We start from the raw sequence: 19,520 nt of genomic DNA, 5'->3' as shown, positions 1-19,520 counted from the left end.
ACACATGTAGATTTCCGTTTTGTGTGATGATGAAACAAAACAAAAAAAAAAAAATCACTCCCACATCATTCTCAAAGGCGTACACATACCAACATAAACAGGAATTGCATGCAGAATTTGTGTGTGCCTGTGTGTACAAAAGTGATTTACGAGTATTTTAACCTGTGGCTAAATATACATAATTAGTTGGAGTATTAGAAAATTTTATTATTTTTCACAATAACCAGGCACAGACACACAAAAATGCATGCAAACTCGACAGGACTCAAATGAGAAAGAATCATTTGTTACTTAGACGAAACTGGGAATGTGGGGGGTGTGTATGTGTGAGTATAATAATTTACTCCTACACGTTTCAAAAATATTTCTTTGACTTCGAAGAAAACCGAAATAACCATAGAGTGGAAAATAAAAACAGTGTGGTGAAGGGTATAAAGAGTGACGTAGGGTCTTTTTGAGAAAGAATAATTACAATGGTATGTGTACACATACTTTGATACTAATAAGTTGAGGAGATGTTTACTATCTGGGTTTGGTATATCGATACTACTCATATTTGGTAAACAGACTATTTAGCTAATGATTATATTGATTAAATCCCAATACAGCTGATAAGGTTCCACACCAGCTGATTGACTTCAACAGTTGATAATCTACACACACCAACAGCTGATTAACTCAAAACAGCTGATTATTTTAAACAGCTGATCCAGCTACACACAGCAACAGCTGATTGTTTCAAAACAACATCTGATTGGCTCACAATTAATTTGAAGAACGGTATTATCACCATAGTTCATAATATTGTCGGTCACCTTGTCACAATTCACCGACCTCAATCTGTAATTACCTACCAATGCCAGACATCTGCTAGCCAAATATTGGCGTGACATTCATACCTTACTTATTTCTCTTCATTTTCCCATTATAAAAATCTCACAATATGATGTGACATAGTATTGTGTAGTTATACCATTTTTTGTTTGATTTTGAACTCGAACCCATTTTGCAGTTTTTGTTGTGAAAAAATGACAGGAATTTTGTTGGTGTATGTATTTGAATTTTTACGTTAATAGAAAATTTTGCCAAAAGCCACAAAATGAAAAAGCAGACAGACGCATATCCATAGAGAGAGAGAGAAAGAGTATTCTTTACACATAGACATACATACACCCACAATTCCATCTAAAAATAATGTTATACTCCATTATGTCATTCATCAGAGTCATAGACTTCAGGCCATCCTAGCCATTCATAATTAGAATTTTTAATAGACAGTGAGTGTGAAAAGAAGGTTCACAACATGGAAAACGAATAGAGAACTTCATAGGCATTATATACGATTACTGATATGGAAGTGTTTTTATAGATCCCTGTTTAACAACAGCTGATTGGCCATTTTCATCATTTTTTTTCAGATTTCCTGCTAATGACAAAATTTGTTTACCCTTTTTTGTTCCTCACTGTATACCAAATATCCTTTCACCATTCATTATCTCATCTTTTCTGTTAAATGTTGATATGTATGTGCGTTGTGTTTTGTAAATTGTTTAAAATATATCATATCTTAAGAAAATATTTTGCTGTAATTGCATTATGTCAATGTTTGTCTTTTGTTGATGGGCTCAATTAATATTTTGTGACAATTTTTATACATACCATCTAAGAGATAACAATAACATTTTTTGTGGTTTTTCAAAACAGAAAATATTTAGCAGCAGACAACAGGAAATATGGATATTTCGTTTTAAGTGAAGTTAATTAAATATGATCTGAGACAGTAGAATACAAAAATAGTGGATAATATGAAGACAACTACAGTTAAACTTGATCTTCAATATTATGAGGAGATCAGCCGTTGATAGCAGTCGGTAAACCTGATCAGCTGGATCAAATCACCAGCTGTCGATAAAACAGTTCAACGGTCGATAGAGCTGATAAGATGCCGATATAATTTATCAGTTTGTGGAGAAACTAGTCAGTTGTTACTAAACTTGTTTCAATAGTATGACTTTTGTATTTTAACATTATAATATGTAATATTTAAACAGGCAGCTGTCACAGACATTCGACTATAAAAAATTGTCTATAACATGAAGATAGCTATAGTTGAACTTGATCTACAATATTGTTAGGGGATCAGCTGTTAATTGGAGCAATCAGCTGATATAGATTTTTATTAGCAATCCATAAGCATGTTCAGCTAATCTAAAATTTGGAAGAAACATCTGTTGAATGTTTATTAATTGTCGAAGACAGTTGTATTTGATCTTCATTTACAATAGTTTAAAAAAACAGCTGCTAATAGAAGGGATCAACTGATGGAATAACTAATCAGCTGTTACCACATTTTATCAATAGTGGAACTCTCTTTTATTGTACAAAATCTGTAAAATTTTAGTGTACAAGTTAACTAGTTTAATATTGTTGAAGCTGATTGAATGTTGAATGAGTGAATTGAATAAAGGTAATCAGCTGTCGATAGAGTTGATTGACTGACGTTAAAATTGATCAGCTGATGGATTGAGATGTCGATAGAGCTAATCAGCTGTTGTCCAAGCATAACAACTGATAAATAGCGATAAATAACTACGGATTTAATCATTTATTAGTCGATGTATTGGTCAGATATCAGCTGATATAACTTATTAGCTAAATACACTGTAGATTTAACATTTACTCCAATGATCGCAGCAGAAAAAAGGTAATCACCTCTCGACTATCAGATGTTATCAAATGTTTATAAGGCTGATTAACTCTTAATGCACTTGGTCTGCACATGACTCAGTTGATCGTGTTGATCAGCTGATCAGCTAATCAGATATAACATATCATTTGTTTTTAGAGCTGATCTACATTTGGTACTACATTTGATCTGCACATACCTCCATAACTTGAGTTGATATTTATATTTTATTGCACCCCTCTGCTACCAGATGTTTTTGTTAAAACTTTCCAGCTGTCGATAGAACTGTTGTTATGAAAGCATATCAGCTGATAAACCAAGCATATTATCTCTCAATTAAATCTTTTAACAGCCCATAAGCTCTCGATATAAATTATCAATTATTTGGCGGAGCTAATCAACAGCTATAAAATTCTTTTTTTAGTCGAGTCGTTTCACAACCTTTATTTGTAGCCCAAAAAGTTGATCAGTTGTCGCCTATCAGCTGCTGTCAATAAAGAATCTCTGTCTGTCGGTAGAGCTGAACTGTTGACAATTGTTGGTGGAAAACTGGAGCAGATAAGCTGTCGATAAAAGTGATTAGCTGTGTTCAAATTTGATCAGCTGTTATGTGAATAGATCAATTTCGAACTTTAACTGATTTATTGGAAATTCTTGCTTAAAACTTCTCAACGTTTTGAACTATATCATCTGGTGATGGATCTTGTAAAATATTTTGTGTTGACCATACAATTGGTGAGAGATATAAAACTTGGCCTTCCTTATTAAGCTATTTTTGGAAATATCACGATTGCATTTTTATGTTATTATAAAGTGTTTATAAAACAGAACAGTGTTCGATAAAGATGGTCAGCTATGTTCAAATTTTATGAGCTCACATTTGAATATATTATCATATTTATGGATTTTGTAAAATGCTTTGTTTGGAACATACAATATCAGCAATTTTTAGAACTTAGTCTTTTAGCACAGCTGATGTTTTTATTAACTGTCAAAGTGGTTTTCTACTTGAATTTGATGTGCACTGTTCCATTTGAAATATTAACAGGAAAATTGTTGAGGGCGAGATAGCTGCGAGACAAAAACAAAGGTTGCATCATGGATTGTAAGCAGAGCGCTGTCATTGGAATAAATCAGCTGTAGTTGTCGATAGAGCAGTTAAGCAACTGTTTTAGAATCAGATCATATGCCGGTAGAACCGATAAATTGTTGCTAGATTTTATAATTTAAAAATTTTGTTATAGCTTACAATTTTGAGTTGGTGGGGATGATTTTTTTTGGCAACTCTAAACTGCATGAATAAAAACCTTGATCTGATATTATGGTTATTTAAGAGAAGACATTTATATTCAAATTGTATGTTGTTATTGCAAATGTTTTACAAAAATGTGTTCCATAAGAATTTAGATAGGCGACGACGATAAATTGATATTCGTATGTTTTCATCGCCTTTTTCCACTTTTAACCGATTCTTGCTCAAAAACTTTATATCTATGAAACTACGCTTATAAAACCTTAATCTGTCTTTAAACAAATATAACTTTAACCCTTATATTTCCACATCCTCCCCCACACCATAAACCTCACACTTTTCATTCACACTTCATTATCTTCAAGCAATTAAAAATTCTTAAATAAAACCTTTTTCCCAACTAATATAAGGTAAACCTCGAACCCTCGAAATGACAACTGATACTTTATTTCTCAAATCATTAAAAGATATTTTCTTACAATTCATTACGACTTTTTACTTCCTGTGGTGAAGCTGAAAACCAACCTACACACATCTAAATGTTTCTCAACCATCACCAACACCATGAATCTCTTTTTACCAAATTAATTTTAATTTGGATTGTCATTAGGTTCATTAACACGACGACAACGAAGAATACTCGGAAACCGGAAATTTTCTTGCATATGTAAAAATACCCAACGAAACTCACCCCCACTTCTTCTGAATTTGCCACAAAGCAAATATAACTAAGGCAGGAAAATGACATAACAAACACGTTTCCAACCACCACTCTACCTCCTCTCCGAGAAGGCAAGACAATAAAAATCTTAAGAAGAAATGCCGAAAAAATTAATCAATTTACGTTTTTTTCTTTCTTCTGCTCCTCTGCTCCTTTATTCCTTCTGGCCAAATAGATGTTGCGGGCCAAATATTTTCGTTTTTGTCATCAGATAAGCAAAATCGCATACTAATCATTGTTAAGCTGTGGGCAAACGAACAAATGAATGAATCAATGACAAATTTTCTCATATAGACACACACACACAGAAGACACAACTACCACTACATTATTTTATTTTCTGAAGGCAGTTAAGCAATCATTTAGGAGGAAGTGCACACAGATAGACATTCCTTTCGCCTCTAAAAGAGAACGAGATTTGATGTGTGTGCGTATTTTCGTAAATCAGTGTGTGTGTGTAAATATATGTAGAAGTACCAGTATTAAAACATACGCCCAAAATTAATGAACTTCCTTTGCCAGATGATGATATTTGAACGGCATAAATAAATGTGTGTTTTGTGTGTGTGAAGAGCGTGGTTATGCGGTAAGGTGAATGACATACTTTTGGAATGTAGGCTGAGCCCATGAAACTACTGAGTTCCTACGAGATACAACAAATTAAAGATGGATAATTTTAATACCTCTACCATTTGAAGGGGTTTTATTCAATATCACTTGGGAAACATTCGATCAACTTAGAAATAATTTCCGAACTAAATATGATTGGTTGGGAAATGTAGCATAAAACTTCACAATATTCTAAAGTGAGTATCGAATTCAATGAAATTAGGTTGAACTAATTTCATGCAGAGGTTCAATTGATTGGGTGATGTAAACAGCTGATCAGTTCAACAGCGGTTCTATTATGAAGACTTCGGAAATATCAGCTGTTAAGTTTTTCGATCTGATTATGCTCACAAGAGTCAGTCAGCAGATCATTCATAATCAATTCCCTACTTCCCCTAAGTCATAGTGAAATATTCTTTTTCGCCTTCTGTGTTACCCGTTAGAAAGGGATTGACTAGCTGGTTTTCAGTGTTAAGGAATTTGATACTCGATAGTGCCGAAGGTCAGCTGCATGATAGACTGTATGATGCCCATCTTTAAATGATTCGAATAATAACTTTTTGTCCATTACCACGTTCGATATAGCAAAAATTCAATATAGAAACATACTCTACATATAACAGTTAAGCTAATTTAAGATTTATGAAGAGCGGAGATTAATATTGGGATTTCGAATTATTAGATGGCATAAAGGACCGCAGAAAAAAATTGCCAATAATCAGATGAAGACATACATGTGAGTTACGATGACCGACAATGGTAATTAGACTGCAGAACTTTTAGAGAAAATTCAAGAGAATTGAGTGCCATATTTCGATTCTGACATGTCTGGAGTTGGCGAACTATTCCGACTTCAGCTTCGTAAATGAAGACAAGTATCATGGAGACTATTCTAAATACCTCGTTAAGGCAGATATAAAGAGAATAACGCAACAAGTTTGGAAGAGGGAGTACCTTAAAAAAGTTAACAAGATTACAGATCTATTAAAAAATGTTTCAGAGAATTGCGTGAAAGATTTCGATGCTGACCTCTTTGGAGTTGGAAGAGAACAATTGATAAATGCAGTTGGAGAAATTCAACAACTACTCTGATTTTATGTTAGTAAACACAGACAATTACCAGGAAGGATGAACTGAATATCTTGCTCAGACGGTTCCAGAGAATTGCGGTACATATTACGAACTGGAATGCCTAAGAACGGCAAGGAAGATAACGTTGAGAATGGCAGAACCTTTACTTCTACAAAGGCAAAGTTTATTGGTAAGGAACAAACTGAGGAGGGGAAACAGGATGGGTAGTGTAAACTTTATAGGCAGATTCTTAAAAGGCTTGTGCTGAGATTGAGGAGTTGTTGAGGTCAAGTTGGAGGCTTAAATTTCGGGTTTTCGACAAATATGGAACAATGTTCCGTACGAACTGTTAATGATATTTGGCCAACCTTACGGAATGATGATTACTTTTATCGACAGTTGATCAGCTTCTGTAGGTTCTGCTTTATCGACAGATAAACAGCTCTATCAACATTTGATATGAACAATATCAACAGCTGATCAGTTCAAACAGCTGGTAATCCTCGTGTCTTAGGTTGCGCGTTGTTTCTTTTGACAATGACTTTTCATGACTGGATGTGGTCTTGCATTCAAAATAGCAGCAGGTGCTGATCAGCTTCATCGACAACTGACATATTACTCTGACAAGTGATTAGCTATTTGGAATATATTTTATCGATAACTACAGCATCTACGGAGACCAAAAAAAAGCTTATCCGCTCCAAAAGCTTATCCGCTCCAAAAGTTATATATGGAAATAATTTATCTGATATATGCTATCAAAATGTGAATAGTTTTTATCATAACAGCTTTATCGGTATTTAATCAGCTGTTGTAGCAGCTGGTTATTGGTTCTAGCGACAGCTGTTTACCTATATACATAGATGTGTTGACAAAAAAGTTGCTATGAACATGTCTGAGGCCTTAGATTGTGATATATATTCAAAATTTTCGGGTACGAGCGTTTTGATATCAGTTAATGATATTTATAAAAATTTTATCAGCATTACTGAGCGCTGATCAGTTCTATCGACAGTTGATCTCCTCCAATAAATGCTGTTTTATCAGCATTTCAACAGTTTTATCATCATTTGATAAACTATATCAACAGCTGATCGCTTCAAACAGCTGCTGATCAGCACTATCAACAACATATTCGTTCGACTAGTGATTTATTTTATCGACAACTGCAACATATATGGAGATCTATCTGGTAATAATTTATCTGATCGAAACTAAATTTTAGAAATTTGATAAATAAATAAATCTTCTTGGTATCAGGTGAGATTTGTTTCTAATTCTACACTCACAGCTATCAGCTGTTCTGAGAGTCAGCTGACAATCATCTGTTGTGAGAGTCAGCTGATACTCAGATGTTGTGAGAGTCAGCTGATACTCAACTGTTTTGAATGCCAGCTGACTGGAAGTTCCTTAGGGGTTCTAGATTTCTACTGAAATTTAAACATTGTAAATATCAGCTGATTCAGTTTGAAACCAATCCGCCAAGTTTGATTTTATCTGCAAATTGACAATTCAGCAGGGTTATAATTTTTCTGGATGTCTGCTGATTTGCAGGTATTGTTTTTCTATATATGAAACAATTCTCTAGTACTTTATATAATAAATGTTTTCTGGATCTCCTGACTGTCCGTTTATTCTGTCAACCTCTCATCTAAATTATTTGCATCACTATAGAAATATTAATAAAATGCCAAATTAATAATGTATGTCACACTTAACTTTTTAACTGGAATTTATTACTGGTCTTTTGTATTTAATATGACTACACAGTGACCTTCACGTTGTGTGTATTTTTGCATGATACATACATATATCTGATAAATTGTTTCCTATTAAAACACAAATGTTTAACTATAAACGAGTGCTTCTGCGTTGCTCGTTTTTGGCAAGCTGACATGAATTTCAAATGAATTGCCAACGAACGTAGAGCAAAAACAAAAATCTTCCTTAATTCTGCAACATTTAAACGTCAATAAAATACAAATAATTCATTCTTTTACTGACACATACTTAAACAACAACAACACACACGGTATACACATACATGAGGCACACAGACATGTATGTGTATGCCTTCATGAACCGGGACAAATATCGAATTATTTAATTTAATTTTCGCTTCGTTTGTGGTTAATAGTAACTGATAAATGATTGTAAAGGACACCACAAACAACAAACAATACATGTGTAAATATGTGTGTGAGAGAGAGTGTGTGTGTGTTGGTAAGACAGTTGGGAAGCTATCATCTCCGTTACGGCAAAATGCCAATAAATTTCGCATAAAGAAATATACTTTAATTCAAGAGAAAGAACACACACACATACACCCAATAACAACAAAACCAATACAAGCAAATAAACATTCATTTATGGCCACAATGAAGTGTCAAGGGATTCTTCTTCCAGCGGCGTGTAAAAAACGAACACTCACACACAGCCACTCACACATACAACAACTAAGAGAGCAATCACAGGAGGCATAAAAGATTACAAACAAAAGATAAGAAATATTATACAGCTGGAGAAACGACAATTCACAAAACGAAGACAAACACACAGACACACTCACACATACATTGATACATGCCACCACATTCACATGAAGAGCTGAGCCGCCTAGCCATGAAAAGAAGATACAGACAAGGCATTTTGTATCATGTCATTTTATGCCGGAAGTGAATTATAACTTAATGGCTAAGATTATAAAAGCCCCGTACCACTACTACAATGGCATACAAACTCCCACCAATACACATACAGTTACATATATGTGTGTGTGTTTATTTGTCCCTCTGTATTCAACATTGTAAGTAGCGTAGTAGCAATTTATGTTCGTTAAAACGTTAAAATGTTGTATGTGTGTGTTTGTGTGCGTTGCCTGTCACACTAAAGACATTCTACCAATTGTCCATATCCACGGACAGAGATATAGCGACGAATAAGAACACTTCAGACTTCCGACAGAAGGACAACCACGCTATAAGATAATGTAGGAGCTGTATCGGTGGCAGCAGGATATTTCGTATAAAGAAATTGACGCATATGTTTAAGGTGCTATTTGATATTTATTTATTTATTTTCTTGTTGTTGTTGTCTGTGTCGGAGCTTTTCTTTGTAAGAAGACAGCAAGCGATAAATTTTACAATTGACAGGAATATTGTTTAACAATACGCACAACTTAAACAGTGGTACAGAGGTGGGGTGAGGCCAAGACTCCAGGGAGCGATTGTGTGCAGTAAGTGAATGGGGGAGGGGAAAATTGTGAATATTAAAGATAGAGTTTAGGGAAGAGGCGATATCGTCCAAGTTTTGAAAATAGATGGTATAGATTTTTCAGAGAATATTTTAAAGGTCCTATATAAGGCGTCAATTTTTTTAATTAATATTTTGTAAGGACTACAGAAGGCGCATATTTTTTTTAAGAATATTTGTAAGGCCATACAGAAGGAACAGATTTTTAAGGATTTTTTTTAATGCTCTACAGAAGGCGTAGATTTTTTAAAGAATATTTTTTTTTGGTAGATTTTTGAAGGTCCTATAGAAGGCGGAGATTTTTTAATGCTCTACAGAAGGCGTAGATATTTTAAAGAATATTTTTTTAAGGCTCTACAGATTTTTTAAAGAATATTTTTTTAAGGCTCTACAGAAGGCGTAGATTTTTTAATGTCCTATAGAAGGCGGAGATTTTTTAATGTCCTATAGAAGGCGTAGATTTTTTAAATAATATTATTAAGGTCCTATAGAGGGCATAGATTTTTTAAGGTCCTATAGAAGGCGTAAATTTTTTTAAATAATATTTTTAAGGTCCGATAGAGGGTGTAGATTTTTTAAGGTCCTATAGAAGGCGTAGATTTTTTTAAAAAATATTTTTAAGGTCCTTTATAAGACGTAGATTTTTTAAGGTCCTATAGAAGGCGTAGATTTTTTTAAAAAATATTTTAAGGTCCTATAGAAGGCGTCGATTTTTTAAATAATATTTTTAAGGTCCTATAGAAGGCGTAGATTTTTTAAATAATATTTTTAAGGTCCTATAGAAGGCGTAGATTTTTTTAAATAATATTTTTAAGGGCTCTATAAGAGGAGTGGATTTTTTAAATAATATTTTTAAGGCCTACATCGAGGCGTGGATTTTTTAAATAATATTTTTAAGGCCTACATCGAGGCGTGGATTTTTTAAATAATATTTTTAAGGCCTACATCGAGGCGTGGATTTTTTAAATAATATTTTTAAGGCCCTATAGAAGGCGTAGATTTTTTTAAATAATATTTTTAAGGTCCTATTAAAGGCGTAGATTTGTTTAAATAATATTTTTAAGGTCTCTATAAGAGGAGTAGAGTTTTTTAAATTATTTTTTTAAGGTCCTATAGAAGGCGTAGATTTTTTAAGGTCCTATAGAAGGCGTAGATTTTTTAAGGTCCTATAGAAGGCGTAGATTTTTTAAGGTCCTATAGAAGGCGTAGATTTTTTAAGATCCTATAGAAGGCGTAGATTTTTTTAAATAATATTTTTAAGGTCCTATAGAAGGCGTAGATTTTTTTAAATAATATTTTTAAGGTCCTATAGAAGGCGTAGATTTTTTAAATAATATTTTTAAGGTCCTATAGAAGGCATAGATTTTTTAAATATTATTTTAAAGGTCATATAGAAGGCGTAGAGTTTTTTAAATATTATTTTAAAGGTCATATAGAAGGCGTAGAGTTTTTTAAATATTATTTTTAAGGTCTTATAAAAGACCTTAAACAAAAATTATTTAAATGTTTTTATGACTTTAATTCATCCACTGTTAATCACCGAAATACCCTGATATTGTATCAACAAATAATGCTTAAATAGGATTTTTCATTGGAGATCTGCATATGTACACATGTCCCTCTATCTCCCACCTAGCATTCACCCATACACAAACACTCTCCCTGTTAAATAATAATTCAAAGTCAATTGTATGAAAATCCCAACGAATCGCTATCTAGTTATCCGAACATCTGCAGAACATTACTCATCCGCAATTGTATCGTACACTGAGCCGCATATAAGCTAGGCAATATTCACACACACACTCTACAATTGCCGAACGAACATATGTTTATTTGCGAAAATAATAATGATTTTTAAAATGGTTTCATATTTCAGGCGAAAAAGTCAAATTGAGTGTCAAGAGCAATACAACAGCAACAGCAACGCAAACACACACACACATACTCATACACACAAAGACACAGCTGCACAGACACAATCAAATGAATAAATAATAACGAATTATTATAACAAAGCGAAAAACCAAAAAAAATCCAAAAAATATTGGGAATACTTCGAGTCAGAACGCGACATCAACACCAATAAACAATAACGTGGTGTTTTTAAGTGGTAGTGGTGAGATGTGTGTGTGTGTGTGTGTGAATTCTGGTGAGAGTCTATTAATTTATGGCTGAACACTGTGCCACAAAGCTATTCGAAAAAATATTTGTATTGATGGAACAAATCCCATTAAAGCGAAATTTCGAAATACACAAGAGTAGCATTATTTGTTGTTGCAATTGCAAAAAAGCTATTTATTTATCTAACTTTTTTTAAATCTTATCATCAATATAAAATTGATGGCTGTGCGCGTTAAGGCAAATGCCTTCCAAAATTCTCAAAGTAAGCAGCAAGAGTGAGGGAGAGGGAGGGAAGATGGCAAGATATTTTAGGGAGGCCAATCATTGTATTTAACCGCTATAATCGAATCGAGAAGAAGCCAAAATTATTATGTAAAGCTTTTTGATTTGACAGCTGTTCAATTATTGAAAATTACAAAACATTTCGCGATAATCCCCAACAACAATGTTCTCTGAAATGGAATGACACAATAGGTGATTAGCGGCAAATATCAACGGAAAATAAGAGAATTTGCAAAGTAACTTAAAGGAGAGTCAGTGTTGGAGCCATGGAAAACAAAACAATGAATTATCGTTAAATGTATTTTCAAAGTTAAATGGCAGGATAAGAAGCTAAAATCTTTAAAGAAGAAAATTGAGAAAAATGAGTTTTTTTTTGTAAATAAATGTTAACGACATCACTAAGTCAAATCAAGTAAAAACAAAAATTAGGTATTTTAGTGTTTTTTAAGGAAACCATACAAATATATTGGGTTGCATTATGACAAAAAAGTAAAAAATCTGAGTTAACATTTTTTTTAAATTCTACTGACGCTTCAGGTCTTTTTTTTTTAAATATTACCTCAGCGTGTCCCCCAAATTGTAACTCTGTGTAATATTTTCGACACAGTAGGGATTTAACAATAGTTTCTGATGATGCACACATATTTGTTGATTATGTCCAATGTTGCGTATGATTCATAACGACATTAATACGCACCGTGGTACTCAAAACACTTCTATAATTATTATAGAACTGGTTTCTTCCAAACGCTTGGAAAATCCCCCGAATTTTATTCTGGGCATTATAATATAGCTAGCCTTTTCAAAATAACATAAATCAGCGAGGAGATTAATGTGTAATCCTCTAAATAAATACGCCTAGGACATAGGTAGTAAATGTTTATTGAATGAGAGTAACTAAGAATCGATTCAAGGAAAGAACAAATATCTAATCAGAGAGAACTTCTGGGTTTTCAGGGGTTTCAAACAAGTATTGTTTAGAAAAATCCACAATTAAAGGTGTACAAATTCCTAAAGGTTATTAATGATAGTCTCCTGAGAAGAACTTATTCGATAGTCTCTTAAAAGGCTGACTTGACAATATTACGATTTCTAAATCTAAAATTCAACTACAATAATCATTTCAAAATCATGTTTGTTTGGCACTTCAGATTAGAAACATGACCCATGTCCTGAAGAGTGTTGAGCAGTTCACGGAGAATATTTTTTCTCACCAGAGAATAACTAAAATACACGTTAACAGACCTGTTACGATTTGGAAAAAGTATCATTGGAAATGCAGAATTAAAATTCAGTTTAAGCTTCGAAAAAAATCTTTGAAAATCCACGTTGATAGACTGATTCGTATTCGTATGATATTCGTTAAAAAATCTCTGCTGATAGGCTGATTTTTAGACCTCAATAACATCCTTTAAAAATAGACGCTTATAGACCGGTTTCTGGCTTCGACAATATTCTATAAAATCCACATTTTAACAATTTTTAATTTTTATAGAACTGTTTAAGTCCTTGAAAATATTCTTTAAAAATCCATGCTTATAGACCAATGAGAAGAACATAGTCCATTAAAAATGCACTATGTTCTTCGCATTGAAGTCCCCCAGTTGATGATCTCTTAAAGGTCGTTTCTCCATGGCGGAAATCAGCCAAATACCCATACGAAATTAAAATTTTTAAAACAATTTCTCGCAAAATATCTTCCAAAATCCACACTTATGGACCTGACTAAGTTTTGGAAATATTAATTAAAAGTCCATGATTATAGGCTTAACTAAGGCTTGCAAATATTCATTGAAAATTTATGCTTATATATCTGACTATAGGCTGGGAATTATTCTATAAAAATATACGCCCTTTCAATTTAGTCCAGCCTTGGAAATATTATCTATACATACACTGCCCTCGATCTGAATTCATATATTCTTACAAATCCACGTTTATAAACCTCAAAATGGGCTTATGTGAAGAAGATTAAGAACCCTTACAAAGGGTTTTCCCACTCAGATAATTACAAAAAATTAAACCATTAGATATTCCTCAGTTTTTTTAAGGAAAAATAGTCGTAAAATGACATGTTATTATAGAGATATAGAAATGGTTGCGTATGCGTTGTGTCGTTAATCATACGCACCATATTCCTACAAAAATGTTCAATAATAGAACTTTGGTGTAGAAATTTAAAATTTCTAAGACTAATTATTGATGTCAGAAATTATACGCAGCATGATACTCGCTAAAATTACATCCAATGCGGCGTATGGTTGACGACGTAGCTAATACGCACCATTTACAAATATTTATTTTTGTTTTTAAAATTACATCCAATGTGGCGTATGGTTGGCGACATAGCTAATACGCACAAATGTTTATTTTTGTTTTTTTTTACATTATAAGACAAACATTTTTTGTAATTTTTTTTCATCGGTTCTTAACCGTAAAAAATGTGTAAAAAAAAATACAAATTTATTAGGACACATTTATTTAAATTGTTAGCCCTTTATCTAAACTGCTTTTACAATTTTTATATACATGTGTGCAAAAAATAGTAAATTCATTTAGATTTTAGACACCATCTCCACTCCCACATACATTATTCCGCTATTGTCCTCATGACATAGTATATATGTTGGTTAGAGGTCTTTTGTGTGATTTCTAGTCTCCTTTTTTATGAATGAATTTCACTTCGTTTTGCAGGCAATATTTGCAAGCAAGCTCCCTAAATGTGAGCAGGGAAGAGGAGTCCCTGATTTTTTTTTTCATATATATGATAGTTGCACTTTCATTGAGGCCATTGAGGGTTTTTTTCTCGGAAAATAGTATTCATTGCAATCATTATTTATTTTATGGCGTTCGGTTCTTTTTTTTCATTTCCCCCGCCACATATAGTTGTGTACGAGTTTTTTTCTCTCCTTTTTTTTTTTTTTTTTGTTACACTCTATTCATCTATGACTCTCAGCTTTGCACAGCTTCAGGCTTTCATTGCTCCTTTAGATGTCTGCAGTTTTTTTTGCTTTTCTGATTTCTATTCATTGCCTTTTGTTCGCTACCCGTCTACTTAACTTGTATTCTTTTCAACAAAACTTCTAGTTTTTCTTTTTTATTTGGTTTGCCATGTTTTTCCTTCCATTGCATTTTGTCAAAGTGTTTTTTGCCGCTGAAAAGAGGAACATTTGAAATTGTCAGCAATTTCTGTTATAAGTTAATTTGTTTAGAGGAAATATTATGTGGCAAATTGCGAAAATAGAAATGGCAATGTGCGGGGCTAAATAGAGTATTTAGACGAAGTCGTTATTATGAGAAGAAATGGATGATTTCAATGGGATTTAGAATTGAAATAAAAAATTGTCATTCAATTGCGAAGCCTACCTAGGGCAATTAGGAGATAAACGATTATATTGTATATTAAAAATTCTTTGTAAAGAAACTAAAGTGTGGTTAAATTGAGCAAGAAATAATTGTAGGCTCTGTTGCGTATAATTAATGTCAACACTCATACGCACCATTAACCTCAAAGAAGAAATGGAGAGAAATTCGTTTTTTCTATCGATACGCAAAAATGGCCTTTCTGGCCATAGATGGTTAAAGGAAATTCTTTAGATAATATATGAAGAAAATTACATGTTCCAAGGCTAGTTATGTCTCATGTAGCTATGTGTGTCTCTTCCTGTACCAACACAAGTCGGTAAGTTTTTTTAAGAATAATTTTTCATAACGGTTCCAAACAAAAGTTTATCGAAAATCTCTGTGGATTATAATTTAGGCAATATTCTCAGCTTTCTAAACCGCAATTATTCTATTATTCCGTTTATAAGGTCTATTAAGGCCCCACAGTGGGAATTTTTAATGAATATTTTTCTCAGGAAAAGCCTAGATTTTTAGGCGAATTTTTTAGAATTAATTTGTAATTGACACAAAAATGTCATTCGTCTATATCATACTGTTCTTTAGTTAGGATCAATTGTGAATACGGTGGCGTATAATTGTTGCCAACACGTATACGCAACCATAATCCCAAAAGTCGAAAATCGATTATGATCATGTTTGACAAAATCGAAAGATCTAAAAGTAGACTTTTTAGTCAAAGGCAAAAGTAGAAAATCAAAAAATCGACTTCTTGGTCAGATGCAAAAGTTGAAAAGTCAACTTTTGCGCTCGACTATGTATCCCTAGTTAAAAGTATCCTCTAGAGGGGCAATATAGATCTATTAATATAATATGTAAATACTAGGGACTAAAAACTCTTGATTTGTTCCAAGAACCTGCAAGAAGGTCCAACTTTTTACTACGATAACAATTTTTCCTTTATGATATCGAGAAAATAGTAAAGATTAGTATATTCTTGCAGTAAGGGAGCAAACCATTTATTATCTTCACTGATGAAACTTCTCAAAGACTTATCGACCCAAGCGATAAAGAAAGATTGGATACCTCGATAGTCTCTGCTTTCCAAAAAAGAAAAAATAATTAAAATATGTGGAAAATTGTCAAAGTTATTATAAAATTCTGCAAATTATTTTCAATTAATAACAGTCATACGCACCAGGTTTCCGCAACTTATTATTCTGTGGATTATAATTTAGATAATATTCTCAGCTTTCTAAAACAGAAAAGATAAACAAAATATGTTGAAAATTGACAAAGTTATTGTAAAATGTCGAAAACTACTTTTCTATTAATATCAGTCATACGCAACAGGGCCCCAGAATTTATTATTCTGTTTAAAATGTATATTAGGGCCCCACATGGGAATTTTAAGTGAATGTTTTTTCTCAGGAATATTTTTGTAATGATTAGTACAGAGATTTACATTAAGTCAAAATAAATTTGTAATTGACATTCTATTTTTTTTAGCTGAAATAAATTGTGAATAGGTGGCGTATAATTGCTGTCAACACGTGTACGCACCAATACTCCCAAATAAGGAAATTAAAAAAAACACATATTTTTTCAATATTTTTTGATTAACAAAAATTAGTCCTTAATAGAGGATATATCACGTTTACTTTTACCCTGCTAAATAATATTCAAATTACAATAATCCCCCAAAAGCTTCCGAAATTCAGAATTTTTATCAGAATTCTTGTATCTGTGTCAACTTATTTCATTTTCATCTGCTCGTTCTTTACACCAGATTAAATCACAAAACTTAATGCATAATCAGCCGAATGACTTCTTTAAGAGATTTTCTCAGCTACAACATTATGAAGATTCCGAAACACCCACCTTGCCTGCCTCGACATGCACAGAGAACGCTTAATTAAGAATTAGATTTCTAATATTAGCAACTGTAGCAAAAGCAACGTGCTTAGCACCTTAATCCATGGCTTATATGCACCTGATTAGCGCAAAGTTGTGTTGTGAGGAAGAAAATAAACAAACAAACAGCCAGCCAGCAAGGCAAACAGGCATTGCCTTCTCATTCCCCAGATGATGTGGGTGGGAGGAAATCTTCCAGGGGAAAATCAACATGTTTATGCTTAAACATGTTTGCTTATTTTCTTCTCCATACCTCATTCTCACTTGGTTGCTATAAAGCTTTGCCTTTACTCCTCTAGGGGAAAAGCTGATGCAAATATAGAGGCTACATATATGACTACCTGGCATACACAGGTGAAACTAATCGCCATCCGGTTGAAAGAGAACGTAACTGAAATTCTCTAAAAACAAACTCTAAAACTATGGGGAAATCTGGGGTGAGAAACTGGAGCAAATGGCAACACCCCTGCCTCTGTTAAAGTTTTCGTTTTTTTATTTTCGGAAACAACATTGAAAGCAAAAATCAGGTAAGCAGCAGCAACAACAACGGCCACATCAATTCCCCAGAAAATTTGGTTTAATGAACTCTAGGATGTTTATGTTAAGGCAACAAAAACAAAGCTCACTTTTTTGTTGTTGTTATAATTTTGTTAAAATGGCAAATGTGTAGGAGGGGAAAATGAATTTTTCGGGAGGTAGTGTGTGTGTGTGAGTTATGATTCATATATTTTCCAAGAATTTGTTTCTGATAAACACAAACACATCCTCATCAAAAGCATCTATTTAGCTGATGAAAAAGCCAAGAACAACAAAAAATCTGCTTCTTATTATAGTCTCGTTGCCGTTTTGCCACTCGTTTTTTGTTTTCGTTTCTACAGCCATAATGATTTATGCGAAAATGCTAAGCCGTGTCATAACATAACCAACACGAACTTTTGTTCCCCTACGCCTCCCCCACCCAACCTCTAATATTGCTCCTATCCTATCCCATCCTATTTTGTTAAGTTATCCTATTTTATATTTCTCGTTGGATGTGTGACTACACGTGTGTATCTCAGTGTGCGATCCTGTTCAAATGCCATCAAGTCACTGGATTTATGAGAATTTCTTAGCGCCACAGCCACGATAATGATGATGATGAGCGATTGTTTGAAGTAGTTCTATACATGTATCCATTTATGATGCTACTTGATTTTTCATTTAGCTGGCAAAAGTATGAAAATGAAAATCAGGTTATGCTTCATCAGCTACTTAAAACTTTGCTTGATTTTTTTATTTAGGGGTAAGAAATTAGGTCGTAGCGGGTCTTATTAAAATTGGAGGATAGTGTTTTTAGTTTTTTAATTAATAATGCAACGAGGAATAAACAATATATATATATATATATATATATTGCAAGCTTCTTTAAAGGAGTACAATGGTGCGTATGACTGCTGACACCATGTATACGCAACCGTGCTAAAATATATTATTTTCCTAGAAAATTTCAGAACTTGTAATGAAAAAAGAAGAGTGAAATTATCAGAGCAGAGCTGTTCTGAATCCTATACATAATTTGTGTAATGTGAATAGACATTCTATGTCTAATACTAGACCAATAATTTTGTGCATATATCAAATTAGATTTATTATATATTCGGATTAAAATTTAGCTCAGCTTTCCGAAACAGAAAAGATGCAAAAAAAAATTGACAAGTTATTGTAAAATGTCTCTTTTCAATTAATATCAAAAACCTCTTTATTATTCTGTTTAAAATATGTGTTGGGCCCTATAGGAATTTTAAATGAATGTTTTTCTCAGGAATATTTTTGATTTTCAATATTATGATTCCTAAATTTGATTTTGATTTTTTTTTTTCATTTTGTTCTGGAATAAACTATGAGTACTGTGGTGTACGAGTACCTAAATCTGGAAAAAACAAAATATTTTTTGTAATTTTGTGAAAAAAAATTAGCCTTTAAAATCAAAGAATTATTTCCAAAATAGGAAAAATAATTTAAATATGTTGCAAATTGACAAAGTTATTATAAATTTCTATTAATAACAGTCACTCTTTTTTATTCTGTTTAAAAGTTCTATTATGGCCCTAAATGTGATTTTGAAGTGAATTTTTGTTCAGAAATTTTTTTCAAGAATTAGGTGAGACAAAAATATTCTTTGAAATTCTGGTAGAACATTTATCATGAAGTTCGGAGTTTTGTCAAGGAGTTTTTAAACTTAGTAATTTGTCGTCCTACAGGCTACACTAAATTTTTGTCATTTAAAT

This window comes from Musca vetustissima, unplaced genomic scaffold (assembly GCF_032173495.1).
Source record: "Musca vetustissima isolate MV318-11 ecotype Yass unplaced genomic scaffold, APGP_CSIRO_Mvet_v1 utg566, whole genome shotgun sequence".
In the NCBI taxonomy this organism is placed as follows: domain Eukaryota; kingdom Metazoa; phylum Arthropoda; class Insecta; order Diptera; family Muscidae; genus Musca; species Musca vetustissima.
This window is presented reverse-complemented; position numbering follows the sequence as displayed.